We start from the raw sequence: 21,731 nt of genomic DNA on the forward strand, positions 1-21,731 counted from the left end.
AACAAGTTATACAAGGGATACAGACAAAAGAATTTATAGTTAAAAAAGACTAAAGGGAGGGTCAAGAATTGTGTAATCAAAGTCAAAAGCATAAGCAATATTTGGAGCATAATTCAAGATAGTAAAACACTAAGATTTGTTGTTTGAAATTCATGATCATAATAATGAAAACTTGAACTTTAGTCAAATAAAGACTTGGAAGGGAAGGTAAATGGATTCTACGTGTCATGAAGATATAAGTTTATGTGGAACTCTTCAATTCTACTTTTGATAACATGAAAGAAAATAATTTGGTGAAGATAAAAGAAGAGAACAAAGTAAAACTGCATGAAAGAATGTTCCATAGCTTGGCTGTTGGCTCTTAGAACTAGAGTGAGCTTGGATCCTGGAACTGTGAGTAGAGATGGCCCCAACACAGACCCAGGGCAAGTTCACATTAGGAACAGTGTTTGTCTAAGGAGTCAAAGGCCTTGTAGCTGGAGGAAGAGTCTGGATCGTAGTTGAAAGAAAAACAGTACTGAAAGGCAGATTTAAAGATCAAGACAAGGCAGAAAATAGGAGTAGTCAGAAGCCGGAAAGATTAAGGGTGAGCTAGGATGCTATGGAAAAGTTTGTGACAAGCAAGTCATGATTAAAGCAATGGACTCTCTGTCCCGGGAGTGTTTGGATTACCCACGAGGGGATGTTTGGTGCATTTGAGGCAGGTGTGGGTGGGGATGTTGCAGGTGGCAGTGGCAGCAGCTTAAAGGACTCAGAGAGCCCAGGCCTGGAAAGAAAGAAAAATATATGGCATTACAAATTTTCAGTTTCCCTGTAGTCTGTAAAAAATTCTCATCTGTCACAGGACGAGGCAGTTTAACATGATCATATAAAGCACAGATTTTAGAATCAAATGAAAACGTGACTCTGCAGAGCTCTGTGACATTGGGCAAGAAATTAATTTCTACATTTGCTCCAAATTTCATATCTGTAAATTTGGGATTATTTATACCACTGTGCTATTAGGAAAACTAAATAAGATGACAAATTTAAAGATTTGAAACTTGCACATTGTATTCCCCATATGAATGTTAGTCTGCTCTTATTTACAAATATTTAGCTGGGTAATTATTTTCTGATAAGTGCTTTGTCTTGAAGTTAAGTTGCTTTCTGCCAGAAGTCCATCAATCTGAGTTTCAAGGAAGACATTGTTTGAGGGGTGGAAACAAGAGGACCTTCAGAGAAAGTGATTTCATTCTGTCATCTAAAAACAGTAATTCTCCAATTCAATATGCTTTTAGGGCACCTGAAGATCTTTTTAATTATGCTTATTCTAAATGATTGGCTTAGCATAGGTGCAAGTATAACTGACAATAAGGAGTATTTAAATAAATAAATAAAAAGAGAATGAATCGTCACATAGTAGTAGTGAATGGAACAGCTAATGAAAACCACATTAAGTTGGCCAGATTTATTAAATAGAAAAAAAGATCTCATAGTCGAAAAAAATCATTGTTTATCTGAAATTCAAATTTAACTGAGTATCCTGTATTTTGTATGGCAAGTTTATACTTAGAAAAGAAGAAGGAAAAAAGAAAAGTCTAATGGGAAAAGCTTGTGAAGTCATCAGTATTTACCTATGATAAGGAAGAAATGAGTTTTCTTATGAGACTATGTTGATAGATGTAAGGAAATCACAATACAGGTGTTTAAAAAAACAAAACAAAACTTATAAATAATCAAGAGGGATAAAGGCAAATCCCCTTTAAAAATACAGACTGGCTTTAAAAGATTGTGCTAGAATTAGAGATGTTATGACCTATCCCATCCTGTGTACATGTGGGTGTGTTTTGGGATAAACCCTAAAACAGCTTTCAAGTGTTTTCTATAATTTGTCCTTCTGTACTTGGAGGTCATCAGGGGTAAGTTGTTTCTATTAGCTACAAGCATGGCCTTACACTTTGGGTTTCACAGTGGATTCTTAACAGAATAATTACATTAAAAGTAATATCCCTCCACAGAACCAAAACAGGAATTATTTTATTCCCTGCATGAAGAACTAGGTGTTTGATAATTTTCTAATATTAAGCAAACACTCCTATGTATATCCTACTGATCCTTCAATGCTCAATTCAGCAATTAACAAGAACCAAAAAAAAAGCATTATTTGTGGCATTCCATGTCTTCCTTTAATAATATCATAAACTCCAGGAATATTGTCTAAATTGTCCATTTTTGGTCTACCTGCAGTTTAACATTCTCAAGTATTAATTGAACAAATGAAATTTTAGGACAAATAAATCATAAGTAGGTGTATCATAATCTACATTTTTTTAAATTTGACTTCTCATCAGTGTGATTTTCTGCTCTCTCCCATCACTTCTTAATATGTATGAAAGGATTAGATAATGAAACCCTGGTACCTCAGTTTCTCCATCTGTGGAAAGGAGATAACAATGTTCCTGCCCCTTAGTGCTGTGAAGATTATAAATGAATTTTACATAGAGTGAAACAGTGGCATGTAGTAATGCTATCCATTATGATCATCATTAGCAGCAGCAGCAGCAGCATTATTTATAATCGGGCCTTTTTTTCAGAATTTCATACTGTCAATCATTTGTCCTTCCAGTTTCTCCTCCAGTTACAAGCTCGGCCTCAGGATAGATGGGCTCCTCTATCCAGTTTTAGAAGCATCACCTTTTCTGTAAGAAAGTAGTCCAGAAAGTTTCCTTAAAAAGCTAAATCTCAACCACCCTCTATGTTTTGTTATCTTCCCTCTTGATTTTCTTCTCCTGAATGTGGATAGTTGACCCCTGGTTTCCTGTGCCACAGATTCTATCCACGTGCCCCTTTCACTCTGAAAGATTATTGTGATGCCATTTTCTTACCTCGTTTTAATCAAACTGCCTCCCTTGAAAATGGAGAATGATCCTACAAACTGGCTGTTACAGGACAGATCTGTTCCACACAGAATAATGTATGTTACAGTATGTTGACTATTTAACAGTTATGTTCGAACTCTCAATACCACCTATTGCTTAAATAGACTCTGATTAGCATATGCACATTAAAGCTTTAGGGAATGTTGTGGCTTTAATATCTAGTATACTAAGCTAGTTAATGCTCTTTCTGTCTATATAATTCTCTCTCAAGTTCTTAGACTAGAATTATAGTTGTAATTATAATTAAAGTAAACCTTCCTCAGCAACATTAATCTGCACTTATTACATGAAGTTTTTTATAATCTCCTTCCTCCATGTTGTCAAAATTGCCCTCCTGAATGAATGATCTTGCATAATGGCTAACAATGGACTATTTCTGTTTTCATTGGCCGGCCTTCCTTCCTTCCTGGCACTGTTTTATTCTGAAGTAGAGTCATGTAGCATTAGGTTGTCATTTTCAGCTTGGATTACGAGTCAAGTAGTACATACCGAAATCATTTATCCAGTCACAAATCCCAAGAATAGTTCATCCCAACCCATCTGAAAGCACTGACAAATATCAATATGATTTCCACTGAAATTATTCCCAATTCCATTTTCACTCGTAAGCTACCCAACCAATCTATACTGAACTAGTATAAACTATTACAAACCATTTTTTTTCCAGTAATTCTAGGGATGAAATACATAGTCTCATGCTTTCATGAACTCTTCTACTGAGCTACATTCCCAGCCCCTTTGAGAGAAAATTTTATGCTTCTTTCACTTAATCTAATGAGTAAATCATCTTCCCACTTTCCCCAAAGAATATTTATTTCCTCCAAAATGCCTATTAAAACACTCACATCAATCTGTTACTTTCTAAATCTCTGTAACTTCCCCATACTGTCCATTACATATAGCCCTCTGATTTCCTTGAACTTTGAAGATACTGGACAACCTCTACTTTTTGAGCCACTAAAAAAAAATTTAAAAAATTAAAAAAAAAACACAAAAGCACAAATCATCTCTATTTATTTTCCATTAATTTAAATCCTTGAGGGGTAAGGCATCACACAGATTCTGTGTCCAGTGACCTTAGCAAAAAAGTTGCTTTGGAATTTGGTCTGAATCGTGCCACTGTTTCCATGAGTTTGAGTTACCTTTCCCCAGATTACTCTAGTTTGGGTTGGTTTGCCACCAGGACTAACTATGTTGTTTTTTGCTTTGTACACATATGCACATCTCTTGCTCAAGTAGAACTCGTTTTCATCTCTGACATAAACACCTTCAATTTCTAGAATAGTTGTGTGTGCCCTTTGGTTCAGGAAAATCCATCTGCTGACAGCCAGCAAAAATGGCTTTGCACCACAGCCTTTCAGACATATTTGCATTTTAGAAGTCCTGTTCCCAGCAGGCCTAAAATTACCACAGTGTCCATCCACCAGGCATTAGAGGCCCAGCACAATCAGTCCCATGTCTCCTCCATCCCGTCCTCCCTCGTCCCTGAATCCATAGAAATCATTGGCTGGCAGAGTCTCCAAGCCAAACAGGCGTCTTGTTGAGGTGTATGGATAAATCCAACTCAGTTATTTGCCTCCAAATTTCAGCAGCCAGGGCTTTACTGTTCATTGGGCTTTCTTACAATAGCAACACAACTTTCTGATGAGATCATTTTCTAAACTTGCAAGAAACTAGTGTTTCATTCCCTCCTTGCTGAGTCCTGGAATCCAGGAATGATAAACGACCCCCAATTTATCAACTTTTAAAGCATTTAAATATCAGATGTCCCACTTTACTCCCTAACAAGTGAGTGGAAGTTTTTTGAGTGGAAACTGGGCTTTACCTTTTAAAATAAGCTTTATAAGATATTCTGATGCTCACCTGGGAGATTCTTTCTATTTCATCCTAATTGAGAAGTAATTCACCAAACTAGTAACAAAATTTTGTTATTCTAGGCTGAAAATATTCATTGAAATGTACCTAGATACACAATGAAGAATCAAATTGGTATCCAAGAACGAGAAATAACCATATATCAGGCTCATTCTTTTATGTCCAGGCACATTGTCTTATAGTTGGGAACACCTCCTGCTCGACAGTCTTGGTCTCTGGTGAGGAATTTTTGTAGGAAAGCTGGAAAATTGCCTGTGGTACTCTCAAAAATACATTAGTGTTTGTTGCCCTGCAAATGACTTTTCTTTTCTTTTTTTTTTTTTTTTTTTGCCCATGAATTCTGCTTGTTGAAAAGAACCAACCAATGATGGTCACATTATGTAAATGAAGTTCTTTGAGTTAATTATTAGTAATAATTTGCAATGTGATGAAAAGATGTACTCATTTGAATTTTAATGATCAGTTTTTATTTATAGACTTTAAAAATAACTTGCAGCTTAAGGAAAATGCAATATATGACTACATTTTAGAAACTTCTTAATCCTAAACATATTGTATACATTTTAAATAATGCTACACAGAAGATACCATATCATGATGCTTCAATTATCCATTCAATCATAATAAAATCAGGGAATTTGTTAATCAATATGCATCATGATTAAACAGATAAAATGAAGCCAAACTGTCAGAAGAATCTTAGTAGGGGGGAAATATCTTTTCATAAAAAATTTGTATTTTCAGTTTAAGTAACTGTGGCTTGGTCTCTTAGTCATGTAAGGTACATTTATATCTATACACCATAATAATGCCCTAAAATGGAAAGTGGTCTGTTGATAACTATTATCTATTCAAATATAAGTTAAGAACTCAATTATATAAGTGTCTATGCTCCAGTTTATGAATTATTTATTTCTTGTTTTGAAGAAATTTTAATAGCTGTCAAGGCCAAGGGAATAGTAAAGCTCCAAACCTGATGGTAGTGTTCATGAGATGCTTAAACACAGAAAGAACACACTTGTTATAAAGACCAAATAACCTTTATTTTAAGAGCCAAAACAAAATGCCTCAGAATTACAAAGACTCATTCTATATGGGTTATGGAACAACAGCAGAAAATGAACCCTCCAAGAATTTCCTTGTGCTTTTAGTTTGAAATGAAACACAACAAATAGGCCTTTGGCCAACATTAGGTCTAGAAAAAGGGCTGATATCAAGAACTGTAGCCACAGCATTTGATATCATCAGCATCCACACCAAAGTTCTGACTGCTGTTGATTGGGCTTGCCTGCCCTCAGCTCACTAAATTCCAGGCAATTGAAGTTACTCCAGACAGTATTCTATTTGGCCTTTCCACATTAGATTGGGGCATAAGCTGTAGATGTAATAGGATTTAGTCCAATAAACAATGGGTCATTTTTCTTAGCATCAAAATAGTTTTCTAAAATTTGAGAAACTCTTCTAATATCATAAAAAATAATTCCCAAGTCAGGTGCAATGGCAGATGCCTATAATCCCAGTAGCTTGGTGGGCTGAGACAAGAAGATAACAATTCAAAGCCAGTCTCAGCAATTTAGTGAGGCTCTAAGCAACTCAGAGAGACCCTATCTCTAAATAAAATATAACAATGGGCTGGGGATGTGATTCAGTGGTTAAGTGTCCTGGGTTCAATCACCAGTCCCCAAATAATAATAACAATAATAACTCCCAAACCTCTAAGTAATTACTAATTATTATCAAAAGAAGATGTGTTATTTTATAGATAGATATAAAGTTAGTCCTATGTTTAATGTTATTAATAAGTACTAACCTGACTCAGGAATACTCTGTGGGTCTCAGACCTCTGCCATCAATGTTCAGTTCAAAGTTATAATTCAGTCTATTTGAGGGTTTGAAGGTTTTCAGACAGCTTTTATTGTCAAATGACAAATAGTTAAATGAAGAATGTATGAGATTTGTAACTAGACAAGATTTTACATCTTTTCCACTAAGCTTATTTTATCAATGTCACTCTGAATCGCATTAAACATTCAGAAGAAATATTTATAACCAATTCCTAAAAAAGTATTCTCTATTATACAATAGAATTGACACATTCTTTATTGACACATAATTCTATTAACTTACCTAATGGATGGGAAATAAGTGAATAGCTGGCACAATTCTCCCTTTTGGAATATTCAACACTTCCTCCATCATCATAAGTAAACCAAGATGCTTATTATACTAACTTAGATTACTTAATCTTGTAATCCCTTATTTTTTAGTTGATTTCACCCAAACATATTTATATATAATATAATGCAGTTCTACCTTGTAGAAAACATTCTTCCATGGAAACAATAAGAGAACAGCAATAATTATGCAATAGCAGGGAAAACTCAAAAATAAGTCACTTACGAGCCATATAGCAAATTGTAATTCTAGAACTAACTTAAGCCTAGAAAACATCGGTACCAATTGTCCAATGCAGCCTGAACTACTCAAAAAGTGCTTGACTTTTAAAATCCTCATGCTGCAATACTTTTAAAGTTGGTAGACTGAAATTAAAGATAGGTTTTACCTCTTTTACATTTCTATTGTCTCAACAAAAATAGCAAGGGCAAAAAGTTAGGTATTATTTAAAAAACATAACTTCAGCAAATATCAATGACATCATTGCTCAAATCAATAATTACCAAAGCCCTCTGGACAACGTTATTGAACATTTGAGAAAAAAAGTACTGTAACTAAAAAGCTGAAAGTGCTCCTTCTCCCAAATTCAGAAATAGTAACTATAGATATTTGGGGCAGAGATTATGAACTTTATAACTTAGAAGCAGAAAATGTTAAAAGTAAGATATTTATATACTAGCAATTTTATTTAAGTGTTAACAAGAGCAATCTACAAGCACATATATTTCAAGACACATAAACCATCACAGTCATATCTACCGGCTCTTCTAAGCCTTGAGAAAAGAAATGTTTTTTGTTATTCAGGTTCTTCTGAAATAATTACAGTCAATATTTTTCTAAGTGTTGCTTTATCTGGATTGTGTTTCTCTACTCATGGACTGCCAAGTGTGTTTTCAGACATTCATGCCTTATTCTCAATCACTCCACTTGGAGGCATAATATATATTCATAATAATATTTTATATTCAAGATTTCAGGACCATGAATGCCCAAGTCTTCAGAGATATGGAAATTAATATTAGTTTGTAAGCGATCAGGTGAAAAGTAACAGAAAGGAGCAGGAGTAAATATGCAAAGTAGATATGCAAAGTTCTACTCCCAAGCATTTTATTCAAATTATTCAAAACAAAACAAAACAAAAATAGCAGAATCCGCCCAGCAAGTTGAGTCGCCAACCTAGCTTTGGTTGTGTTGCCAGTTTTAGTCTAGGTCAATAGCACATTAGAGCCACTACATGAATGAAAATAGAACACAGCTATGCACACTCAGGCCATTCCCCTCAGAAATTTGGGCTTTTAAATTGTCTAGAGTGGAGCTCAGAGCATTGGTATGGTTTACCAAATTCCCTAGGTAATACAAATACCAAAGTTGAGGATCTCTGTTCTAAAGAAATAGAATTACATATATCACACAAAAAGTATTTGTTTTTCTGTTCAGATGCTGATTCCTATACATCAGGAACACACTGGTAATTTGCATATGGACATTGAAGACAATTCATGGGGCTGTTTTTCAAATGCAAGAGATTAACTGAAGTTAGGAATACAGACAACCATTTCAGAACATAACCTTTATGACTGCATGCAGAGAAAGAGAACCAATGATATGAGTGTGTGTGTGCGTGTGTGTGTGTGTGTGTGTGTGTGTGAGAGAGAGAGAGAGAGAGAGAGAGAGAGAGAGGGAGAGAGAGAGAGAGAGAGAGATCATAGAGATAAAGGGAGAATTGGTTTTTAAGAATTGGATCATGTGACTGTGGTAAGTTTAAAATCTGCAAATTAAGCCAGCGGCCTGGAGATTCAGGGAAAAGTTAAAGTCACAGTTTTAGTCCAAAGATTGTCTAGAGACATAATTCCCTCTTTGCCAAGGAACCATCACCATTCTTCTCTGAAGTTCTTCAGCTGATTGGATGAGGCCCACCTACATTCAAAAGGGTAATCTGTTTTACTCAATGTCTATTGATTTAAATGTTAATCTATCCTAATTAAATACAGAAACATTTGACTAAATATTTGAGTATGATAGTCCACCAAAATTGACACATAAAATCAGCATCACATTATAATTTCTACACAGGTAAAGGATGGGACCACTTGCTTTTTATAAAACAGAACTTTATTCTCTTCCTTAGCAAGTAAAATTCTGAGTTTTTTATGTGTTCTAACTAGACAAAATAAAAAGTTCAAAAAATTTTTCTTTTTTCTTTCCAGGGCTATATTCATCCTTTTATATTTTACTTCTTTTAGAAGATGTTGTGTTAAGAGAGTTCTTGCTATTCAAGATTCCAAGATCCCTGATAACTAGAAAACTGAGTTGATTTTGCTATTTGCCTCCTCATCTTACCATTTACTATAGTAACATTCACCTTAAAATGATGAACTTCACTTTTTTTTAATGGGCTCAGAAGCTAAAAACAACAGAAATAACTATTGTATAGAAGGTATTAGACTTATAAGTATGCTTATAATAACAGCAATTTTAGAAAAGAATTATAATTTCTTTGAAACTCATACCATCCTGAGGTACAGTTTATGTTCCTTTTATTTGATAATGAGTAGCCTTGTGACCACTCCAACTGTTAGACTATATCAGAAGTGATGTCATGTGACTTCTAAGGCTAGGTCATAAAAGGTCTTGCAGCTTCTGCCAGATTTTCTTCATTCAGATGTGAGAGGCTAGTCTTCACATAAGAAGTCTGAGATGGCCATGTGAGAGAGGTCATATGAAAACATTAATGTAAACAGTCCAAACTAAGCCCTGTCAGCCCAGTCATTTCTGCCAAGGTTCAAATATCAAATAAAGTCATCTTAGATTCTACAAACCATCCTGTTGACTGCATTGAATTGCCTCATTTGGTACCATAAAGAGCAGAAGACTTTGGTTCTCACCCACTAAATCCATATAATACATGAAAATGGTTGTTACTTTAAACCACTAAGTTGGGGGATAGCTGTTTACACAGAAATATAATTGGATCAAACTAATAAGTAGACAAAAGACTAGAAAGTGAGAGTGGAGTTATCTTTTTCTCTTGAATAAAATGCATGAGCAAACTTGAATGGACTTAATATATAGTACAGGCTGTCATAAAACTATACCTTCTGTAGAAAGGCCAGCACAAGACTGATAATAATATTATTGTGTTTTGATATTTGCTTAGATATCAGGTAGAAAATGCATGTTTAGGACTTCTTGACTTTTTTTTTGTCCTATTTTTGATCAATTCCCAAACATCCCATATTCACCCAATTATAATGCAAGAAACTTACAGTAATCCTAGTCTTTCCTCTTTCCCTCAATTAGCAAATCTTGTGGAGTCTACCTCCACAATATTCCTGAATCTCTAACATTACTATTCTAGGTCACCATTACCTCTTGCCTGTTTTTCAGTAGTAACTTTCTAATTGGTTACTTCACTTCCCCTTAGAATTTTAAACAATGCTTTGTTTAAAATCTTCTTTTGCTTCCATTGCTTTTAGAATAAAAACTCAATGTTTTCACCATGAGCTATAAGATCTTAATTGATCCACCCTTTATTAACATCTGCAATATTATATCAAGTCACTTTACAAACCATATTCCAGCCATGCTGGTCTTTTCTGAGTGCCTTAAATTTCCTAAACACTTTTGTGCAACAGTGGTTTTACACTTGCTATGTTCTTTGTGTTCTTTGTCTAGAACACTCCTCACATGTCTGGCTCCTCATTTTCACATTTCCTGATTTTTTTTATTAAAGAAGCTTTTTATTTCTCTCATAATAGCAATTTCAATATTTATCATCTCTTTCATTAATTTTTATGCTGTTTCCTCTACTGAAAAATATGCTTCAGGCAGAAACAAAGATCTTGTCTGTCCTAATTCACCATTGTATCACCACTGCCTAGCACCATGCCATAGACATAACAGATGCTCAATGAATATTTCTGAATGCTTGAGTAATTGAATGAGTAATTCAAGATCTGACACATTACTACATCTGTAAATAATAGAGTGAAGTGAATGCCTAGATTTAGCTAAGAGCATAGATTCTATTGCAAAGTGCTGATCTACTTAACTACAACATTCTTAATAAATGCTTTCAGTTGTCATCAGCACAGCACTCATCTATTGATTCAAGCATTTGTTGAATACTTGCATTGTGCCCCATTATAGGATAGTATAATGCAATTCATGCATGCCTCACCAATCTATGATACATCTTGGTTCATGTTAATATTTGTACTTGAATGTTGCTATTTCCAACTTTCCAGCTGTTCACTTAGGAGCTTAAATGCCTGGCCCTCCCCACCATTTCAGCAACAGGAAGGATCTTATATACACTCCAATATTAATTTGAATTGCAATCCCCCGCCAATGTCTTCTGCTATTCCAACCTCTACCTTTAATATCACTGTTAACTGTTTACTTCATACAGGTCTCTGATTCCATTAGGTTGGTTTTCCTACCTTTTTGTTTGCAGCATTAATATTTCAATTCTACCAGAACCATGGTATGGAAGTAGCCCAATGTTCTATCTCACCACATGAAGCATGACTGCAAGAGAGCAGGGCTCTACAGCAGCATGGTATAGTCATCTGTCCTAGTTAGAGTAGATTCATGGTTATACCAAGTGGACTCAAAAGAGTATGCATTTCAAAACAATAGGAAAAATGTTTCTCAGTTATGTGACAGTACTGGTGAGAGAACAGATTTGATGGGCAGTCATTTCCCATGTATCCCATGAGAACCAGACTGGTAAAGGTTCTGCCACTTTCCATGTGAGACTTCCAAAGTTCCCTGGGAGAAGTCTCCACTGTAGGCAGCAGGAAGGAGAAAACGCAGAGAAGAATCACATGGAATTTTAGGGAGACAAATCAGAAATAGTACTACCCCTTTCTATCATAATTCACTGGGCAGAGCACAGTCACAATGTAACACCTAAAGACAAGAACTGGGAAATGTGACAACTCCTGGACTTCCACTTTCTATTAAAAACTCATGAGCCTTTCCTATCCTCTACTATCCCCACTCCCCCCTCCCCTCCCCTCTTCTCTCTCTACCCCCTCTACTGTAATTCATTACTCCCCCTTATATTTTTCCCCCTTTCCCCTCACTTCCTCTTGTATGTAATTTTGTATACCCCTGAGGGTCTCCTTCCATTTCCATGCAAGGCAGCAGAATACAGCAGACACTAGTATGGCAATATGTAAATCAATGGTTGTGCAACTGATGTGATTCTGCAAACTGTATACGGGGTAAAAATGGGAGTTCATATCCCACTTGAATCAAAGTGTGAAATATGATATATCAAGAACTATGTAATGTTTTGAACAACCAACAATAAAAATTAATTTAAAAAAAGAAAATTAAAAAAAAAACTCATGAGCTTTTGATAGATAATTGATTGTATCTGCCACAGCCTGCAAATGTTTCAGAACATAGTAGAACACCTTCCATAGTTCACAGACAGAGGCCAACCTGTCCCCAAGATCTTCACATGCTTCTAGGTTAGGTGTACTGGAACTGATCTTAGGACTTGTCATCACATCCATACCCAGAATTCCCATTCCACTCTGATTATCAATTCATGTTATTGAATCTATGAATTTCTGCAAGAGTCCATGATTTACCCTGCACTTTGGCTTTTGGAGGCATCTGTGGAACTATATGTTACAGAGTACTGCAGTACTCTGGATAAAAGCTAGTTCCCTATCTCCAAGGAAACTTTTCAACTAAAAAAAAAAAAATCACAGGGAAATAATAGATATTTCCTAGTAATAGTATTGCTTTAAATTAGCTATGAGCCATAGTGATTCTTCATTTTCAATCTTCCTGATATCCTTGCAAGGAACTTGAGATAGTCTGGACAATTTTTTGTAGTTATGTAGCTATACTGGCTAGAAAAAGAGTTCTAGATAAGAGGTAAGAATTGAGCTAAGATAATCAGGAATTCACTCATTCATCAAATGTATATAATTCTGAGATTCAGGGAAAGCAAATGATTTTCTGATTTATGAACCAGATATCATATTCTTTACCTTGACTATAAACTATCTTACACCAGTTGCTATTAGTTATTCTTTTAGTACTCTTCACAGAATTCATTACAAACTGCATTTCACTGAAAATTTTAGAGTATACCTTATAGTTCAAAGGTAATACTTGGAAGCGTTCTATCCTGATGTTATTGATGAAATTCTCTTAAAATCATTACCAAATGTAAGATTAGAATAAATGCAAATCAATGTATAGACATTTTCAAGATGAAGACAGGAAAAAACAAAAAAAAATGAGACTGAGAGTAAGAACAATATATTTAAGAATTGTAATTATAGGCAAAAATCCAATGTTCATGAAGCTTGGTCTTTAGAACATGAATTAAGTAATGCCATTTGGGAAAGCCAGTAAGTGGCAGCTCTCCAACCCTCTCTGAAGGAAACCTGGACATGCCTGGTCTCTTTGGCACTAGTTGAGGGGCCGCCTAGGAAGGTAAAAGTGCCTCTTGCCTACATCTGCCCTGCATGGTTCCAAACTTCAAATACCAAATTGTATTCCAAGAAGAGATGCCAAGGGTCATTTTGCAGAAATGTGTCCAAATGTGCTGTCAAACCAAAGAAGCCTGAGAATCAAAGCTAAGACAGCCGAAAATCCAGGGAAAGCTACGCTTAAGAAACAGTGGGTCAAAACTTGGAACAGGGAGGTAATGACCAGGATCTAATGCTTTATGCTTTTCTTGTTGTAGGTGGAGTATACAGTGAGACTAGCCAGTATATTTAAAGTATCTAGGACAGGGCAGACAACAAGCAAATTGGCTTTCAAAAATTAGCTAGCATAGAAATTAATTCTACCAGAGATTTTTAGGAATGTGAAATAAGTGCTAATAAATGCAATTTGAGTTGAAAAATCTGACAGATCCTGTCTCTTCCTAAATATATTCTTTATTGACTCACTTTTAAAATAGAGTTTTCAATTTTAACCCATAAGGCAATTGACATAGAACAAGAAATAATTGCCAGAAAATTTATAGTAAATATTAGAACCATAACAGAACACTAATTCATTAATCCCCTACTGAAAAGGTTCAATTTATTTTCACCCAGAAAGAAAAAAAAAAGAAACTTAAAGAGTGTAGTTTTGGGAATTCAATAATGGTATATTTTTTGAGTGTAACTTTCTCAGATTGGGTTTCCCTGAAACAAACTCAGATACAAGAACTCATGTGTGAGTGATTTATGAAGAAAATATTCTGGGGGTTGGGGGGAGTAATGAAGTGAGAGAAACAGGAGAGAGAATGGAACAAGCCAAGTAAAAGGCAACTTGAGGCAAAGTTCCTTGCTCTGAAGGAAGACTACAACTTGACTCCACCATGGTTCTCTAGAATACATCCTGCCCTGGGATAAGGGGGCTGGCTTTCATACTGGTACATTGCATCAAATCATTATTAACAAAGTCATCCTAAGCAGACATAAATACCAAGCTCTTCTCGGTATCTTCACAGGCAGACTAGCAACTCCATTTATAATTATAATCATCTGAGCTGGACATTTTGGTGCATGCCTATAATCTAAGCAACTCTGGAGTCTGAGCAGAAGGATCACAAGTTTGAGTCCGGTCTCAACAATTTAGCAAGACTGTCTCAAATTTCAAAATAAGGGCTAGGGACATAGCTCATTGGTAAAGCACCCTGGGTTCAATCCCCAGTACCAAAATAAAATAAAACAAATTGTAACCAGTTATCATCTCCTAATCCCTATATTCTTTCTTTTTTTATTATTAGACAGCTTTATTGACTTTAAATAGAATGAAAAATTTACATACTCTTAATCAGTTTGGATATTGTATAACTTAATGAAATCACTTATTAATGCTCAATTTCATTGCATTTTCTTTCTTTATATTTTTCTTTATATATTTCTTTCTTTATATATTTTTTATATTTCTTATAATTCTTTATATATTACATTACATATTTCTTTATATATTTTTCTTTATATATTTTTTCCTTTTTTTCATTTCCATAGGAAACTTTATTGATTTTTAGATGAGTGCTCTATGAATACTTACCTAGTGATAAAAATGATAGAAATAATTCTGTATAGTAACTTTAAACTTTCTTTTTTTAAAAATTTATGTATTATAGCAGAACGCATTATAATTCTTATTACACATATAGACCCAATTTTTAATATCTCTGGTTGTATAAAAGTATAATCACACCAATTTGTTTCTTCATACCTGTACTTTGGAATAGTAATGATCATCACATTGCACCATCATTAATAACCCCATGCTCCTCCCTTCCCCTCCAGCCCCTCTGCCCTATCCAGAGTTTGTCAGTTCCTTCCATGCTCATCTCCCTATCTCACTATGAATCAGCCTCCTTATATCAAAGAGAACATTCAGCATTTGGTTTTTTGGGATTGGCTAACTTCACTTAGCATTATCTTCTCCAATTCCATCCATTTACCTGCAAATGCCATGATTTTATTCTCTTTTATTGCTGAGTAATATTCCATTATGTATATATGCCACATGTTTTTTTTATCCATTCATTTATTGAAGGGCATCTAGATTGGCTCCACAGTTTAGCTATTGTGAATTGTGCTGCTATAAACATTGATGTGGCTGTGTCCCTATAGTATGCTGTTTTCATTTCCTTTGGGTATAGTCTGAGAAGGGGAATAGCTGGGTCAAATGGTGGTTCTATTCCCAATTTTCCAAGAAATCTCCATACTGCTTTCCATATTGGCTGCACCAATTTGCAGTCCCACCAACAGTGTATGAATGTACCTTTTCCCCCACATCCTTGCCAACACTTATTATTGTTTGTCTTCATAATAGCTGCCATTCTGACTGGAGTGAGATGGTATCTTAAGTAGTTTTGATTTGCATTTCTCTAATTGCCAGTGATGATGAACATTTTTTTCATATATATGTTGATTAATTGCATATCATCTTCTGTGAAGTGTCTGTTCAGGTCCTTAGCCTATTTATTGATTGGATTATTTGGGGGGTTTTGGTGTTTAACTTTTTGAGTTCTTTATATACTTTAGAGAGTAGTGCTCTATCTGATGTGTGAGGGGTAAAGATTTAATCCCAAGATGTAGGTTCTCTATTCACCTCACAGATTGTTTCTTTTGCTGCGAAGAAACTTTTTAGTTTGAGTTCATCCAATTTATTGATTCCTGATTTTAATTCTTGTGCCACAAGAGTCTTATTAAAGAAGTTGGGGCCTAATCCCATATGATGAAGATTAGGGCCTATTTTTTGTTCTATTAGATGCAGGGTCTCTGGTTGTATTCCTAAATCCTAGATCCATTTTGAGTTGAGTTTTGTGCATGGTGAGAAATATGGGTTTACTTTCATTTTGTTACATATGGATTTCCAGTTTTCCCAGCACCATTTATTGAACAGGCTATCTTTTCTCCAATGCATGTTTTTTGCACCTTTGTCTAATATAAGATAATTATAGTTTTGTGGGTTAGTCTCTGTGTCCTCTAGTCTGTACCAGGTCTACCAGTCTGTTTTGGTGCCAATACCATGCTGTTTTTGTTACTATTGCTCTGTAGTATAGTTTAAGGTCTGGTATAGTGATGCCACTTGCTTCACTCTTCCTGCTAAGGATTCTGTTAGCTATTCTTGGTCTCTTATTTTTCCAGATGAATTTTATGATTGCTTTTTCTATTTCTATGAGGAATGTCATTGAAATTTTGATTGGAATTGCATTAAATCTGTATAGTTCTTTTGGAATATGGTTATTTTGATAATATTAATTTTGCCTATCCAATAGCAAGGTAGATCTTTCCATCTTCTAAGATCTTCTTTGATTTCTTTCTTTAGGGTTCTGTAATTTTCATTATATAGATCTTTCACCTCTTTTTGTTAAGTTGATTCCCAAGTATTTCTTTTTTTTTATTTTTTGAGGCTATTGAAAATGGGTGGTTTTCCTCATTTCTCTTTCTGAGGATTTGTCACTGATATACAGAAATGCCTTTGATTTATGGGTGTTGATTTTATATCCTGCTACTTTGCCTAATTCATTTACTAGTTCTAGAAGTTTTCTGGTGGAACTTTTAGGGTCTTCTAGGTACAGAATCATGTTATCAGCAAATAGTGCGAATTTGAGTTCTTCTTTTCCTATGTGTATCCCTTTAATTTCTTTTGTCTGTCGAATTGCTCTGCTAGTGTTTCAAAAACTATGTTAAATAGAATTGATGAAAGAGGGCATCCCTGTCTTGTTCCAGTTTTTAGAGGGAATGCCTTCAATTTTTCTCCATTTAGAATGATGTTGGCCTGGGGCTTTACAGAGATAGCCTTTATGATGTTGAGATATGTTCCTGTTATCACTAGTTTTTCTATTGTTTGAACATAAAGGGTGCTGTATTTTGTCAAATGCTTTTTCTGAGTCTATTGAGATGAGCATATGATTCTTATCTTTAAGTCTATCGATGTGATTAATTACATTTATTGATTTCTGTATGTTGGACCTACCTTACATCCCTGGAATGAATCCCACTTGATCATGGTACAAGATCTTTTTGATATGATTTTGTACTCGATTTAGCAGGATTTTATTGGGAATTTTTGCATCTATGTGTATTAGAGATATTGGTCTGAAGTTTTCTTTCTTTGATGTGTCTTTTCCTGGTTTGGGGATTAGAGTGATATTGGCCTCATAGAATGAGTTTGGAAGTGCTGCCACTTTTTCCTATTTCCTGAAATAAATTGAAGACTATTAGTATTAGTTCTTCTTTAAAGGTCTTGTAGAACTCAGCTGTGTATCTGTCGGGTCCTGGGCTTTTCTTGGTTGGTAGATTTTTGATGGCGTCTGCTATTTCATCACTTGAAATTGATCTGTTTAAATTGTGTATATCATCCTGATTCAATTTGGACAAATTATATGACTCTAGAAATTTGTCGATGCCTTTGACATTTTCTATTTTATTGGGGTGCAAGTTTTAAAATAATTTCTTTTTTTTTTTTAAAGAAAGAGTGAGAGAGAGAGCGAGAGAGAGAGAATTTTTTAATATTTATTTTTTTAGTACTTGGCAGACACAACATCTTTGTTTGTACGTGGTGCTGAGGATCGAACCCGGGCCGCACGCATGCCAGGCGAGCGCGCTACCACTTGAGCCACATCCCCAGCCCCTAAAATAATTTCTAATTATCTTCTGTATTTCTATAGTGTCTGTGTGATATTTCCTTTTTCATCACATATCTTAGTGATTTGAGTTTTCTCTCTCTTTCTCTTTGTTAGCATGTCTAAGGGTCTGTCAATTTTATTTATTTTTTCAAAGAACCATCTTTTTGTTCTGTCAATTTTTTTAGTGTTTCTTTTGTTTCAATTTCATTGATTTCAACTCTGATTTTAATTGTTTCCTGTCTTCTGCTGCTTTTGGTATTGATTTGTTCTTCTTTTTGTAGTGCTTTGAGCTGTAATATTAAGTCATTTATTTGGTGACCTTTTCTTCTTTTAAGGAATGAACTCCAGGCAATGAACTATCCTCTTAGAACTGCTTTCATAGTGTCCTAGAGATTTCAATATGTTTTATCTGTGTTCCACTCACCTCTAAATTGTTTTAAATCTCCTCCTTGATGTCTTCTGTAACCCATTGTTCATTCAGTAGCATATTATTTAGTCTCTAGGTGTTGGAGTGGACTTTATTTCTTATTTTATCTTTGATTTCTAATTTCATTCCATTATTATCTGATAGAATGCAGGGTAGTATCTTTTTTATATTTTCTAAGAGTTGCTGTGCGGCATAATATATGGTCTGTTTTAGAGAAGGATCCATGTGCTGTTGAGAAGAAAGTATATTCTCTTGTTGAAAGATGAAATATTCTATATATGTCAGTTAAGTCTGTCATTGATTGTATTATTGAGTTCTATAGTTTCTTTATTCAGCTTTTGTTAGGGATGAAAGAAGTGTGTTACAGTTACCCCAAATTATTGTGTTGTGTTCTATTTGACTCTTGAACTTGAGAAGAGTTTGTTTGATGAACATAGCTGATCCATTGTTTGGGGCATATATATATTTATAATTGTTAAGTCTTGTTGGTGTATGTTTCCCTTGAACAGTATGTAGTCCCTTCTTTATTCTTTTTGATTGACTTTAGTTTGAAGTCTGCTTTATTTGATATAAGGATAGAAATCCCTGCTTGCTTCCACAGTCCATGTGAGTGGTATGATTTTTCCCAACCCTTCTCCTTCAGTTTGTGGATGTCTTTCTCTATGAGTCTCTTGGAGGCAGCATATTATTGATTCTTTTTTTAATCCAATCTACTAGTCTATGCTTTTGATTGGTGAGTTTAGGTCATTAACATTCAGGGTTATTACTGAGACATGATTTGTATTTGCAGCCATTTTGTTTATTTTTAGTATTTAATGTGACTTGGTTTCTCCTTTGATTAGAATTTTCTTTAGTGTAATCTCTCTCTCTACAGACTTTCATCATTGTTTTTCATTTCCTCTTCTTGGAATATTTTGTTGTTGTTTCTTTACATTTTCCAAAGATTTTATTTTGAAAAAAAAATTTTTAACATATAACAAAATTGGAAGGATTTTTGTAATGAATATCCCAACACTGATCACCTATATTTGACCATTTAGTTTTACTGGACTTGTTTTGTTAAATTTCAGTCTCTTCACCATTATTTCAGTATTCGGCCATCTTATTTTTTATGCATTTCAAAGTAAATTGCAGACATTAGCTTTAATTCATATTTCTCTGATGTTTGATCATGCTGATCACTTTTATAATATACTTAGTGTCCTTTCATATCTCTTGTGATGTAAAATGTCTATTAAAACTTTTTAGATTTGTGGTGTCTTGCTTGTTGAGTTGTTAAGCCTGGTTTATCTGTCAAAGATACTTACTCTTTCTCAGATGCATATTTTGTGTACTTTTAATCCACACCTGTGGTTTACCTACTCATTTCTGTAATCTGTATTTTGGTAACATGAATTTTAAGACTTTTGGGGCAAGGTACTGGGGTTTAAACTCAAGGGTGCTTAACCACTGAGCTACATCCCCATCCCTTCTTATTTGTTATTTTGAGACAGGGTCTTGCTAAGTTGTTTTGGGCCTTGCTAAGTTGCTGAGGCTGGCCTCAAACTTGTGAACCTCTTGCCTCAGCCTCTCAAGTCACTGGAATTACAGGTGTGTGTCTCTGAACATGGCAAATTTTAACTTTTCATAAAGTGTAATTTTACCACTTGGTAGCTAATATATAAGAAATCTAATAAACCTGTGTTTTCATGAACATCATGAAAAAGTCCTCCCATGTTTTCTTTTATATTCAGATCAATAATTCACCTTCAGTTAGTTTTGTGTGTAGTGTGAAGTATTAAATTTTTAAAAAATGAATTGAAATGTAAATATAGAGGGACCTATCTTTATTTTCTGATAGAAGTTGTAAGGGATTAGAGATTTCTTTCTGAATACTTGAAATAATACACTAATGAAGACATCTGGGCTTGCAGTTTTCTTTAGAGGTAAGATTTTGATTACAAAATCAATTTATTTAATATAGAGATTTTCAAGTTTTGTAGTCCTTTTTTAGTATATTTTCAGTATTTTGAATGTTTCAGTTAATTGCCCATTTCATCTAAATTGTCAAAATTTATGATTATTTATGTCATTCTGTTATATTCTTTCAATGTTCAAAATTCTTTAAAAATTTTAATAAATTTTATTTTTAGAGCAGTTTTAGATTCATAGCAAAATTAGCAGAAATTACAGATAATTTCCATGTGTCTCCTTCCCTTCTGACACACACATTCTTCTCCACTCTCGTTACCCTGCCCCAGAACAGTGCATTATTAAAATCCATGCATCTATACTGTCACATCATTATCACCCAATTTGCTGGGATTTTGATTGCAATTGCCTTAAAAACACAGATCAACTTGAGAAAAACTCTCATTTTGACACTGTGAAGTTTCCTACTTATAGACACAGAATTTCAGTTGTAGTTTTTCTTTGACATCATTCATTAGAGTTTAGTGGTTTTCCTCATCTAGGTCTTATACATATTTTGCTAGATCTATCTATACCTGAGTATTTAATTTGAAGGAGGTGCTAATGTCAATAAAATCATGTTTTAAATTTCAAGTTATACATGTTTGTTATTGGTAGGTAGGAAAATGACTGAATTTTGTATATTAGCCTCTATTCTGCAACATTGTTCTTGATTCATGGAAGAGTACTTTTATCATGTCTCTCAGATTTCTTATGTAGATGATCATATCATTTGCATTATCCTCTTTCTCACTTTGTATTTATTTTCTTATTTTGTTATTATGTTAGGACTTTCGGTTACAGCATTTAAAAACAGTGGAAAGACAAGTCACCCTTGCCTTGTTCCTGATATTATTCAAAAAGTTTTAAATTTTCATCATCAAGTACTAACATAGGTATAATTTTTTTGATTTGCATGGTCTTTACCAAGTCAAAAAAGCTCCTCTCTCTTCCTAATTTCCTGAGAGTGTTTATCATAACTAGGCGTTGAATTTTGACCAGTGTTTTTTCTGTACCTACTAATTTGGTCATGTGATTTTTCTTTAGCCTGTTGAAGCAACAGATTTTATTAATTGGTTTAGAAAATTGATAACTCTTGAATACCTTAGATAAATACCATTTGGTCATGATATGTAATTTACTTATATACTTTTGGATTCAATTTGTTAATATTTTGTTGAGGAATTTTATATCTGTATTAATAAGAGATATTGTTCTGTAGTTTTTCTTTCTTGTACTGTTCTTATCTGGTTTTGATGTTTGG

At 34.3% G+C, this 21,731-nt stretch overlaps 1 pseudogene; it reads right to left on the minus strand.

Annotated features, from left to right (window-relative positions):
- Window positions 1-3,949: 3,949 nt before the first annotated feature.
- Window positions 3,950-4,286, minus strand: LOC143399447 (large ribosomal subunit protein eL33 pseudogene; annotated as a pseudogene).
- Window positions 4,287-21,731: the final 17,445 nt, after the last annotated feature.

The sequence above is a fragment of the Callospermophilus lateralis genome, chromosome 5 (genome assembly GCF_048772815.1).
Source record: "Callospermophilus lateralis isolate mCalLat2 chromosome 5, mCalLat2.hap1, whole genome shotgun sequence".
Classification (NCBI taxonomy): Eukaryota; Metazoa; Chordata; class Mammalia; order Rodentia; family Sciuridae; genus Callospermophilus; species Callospermophilus lateralis.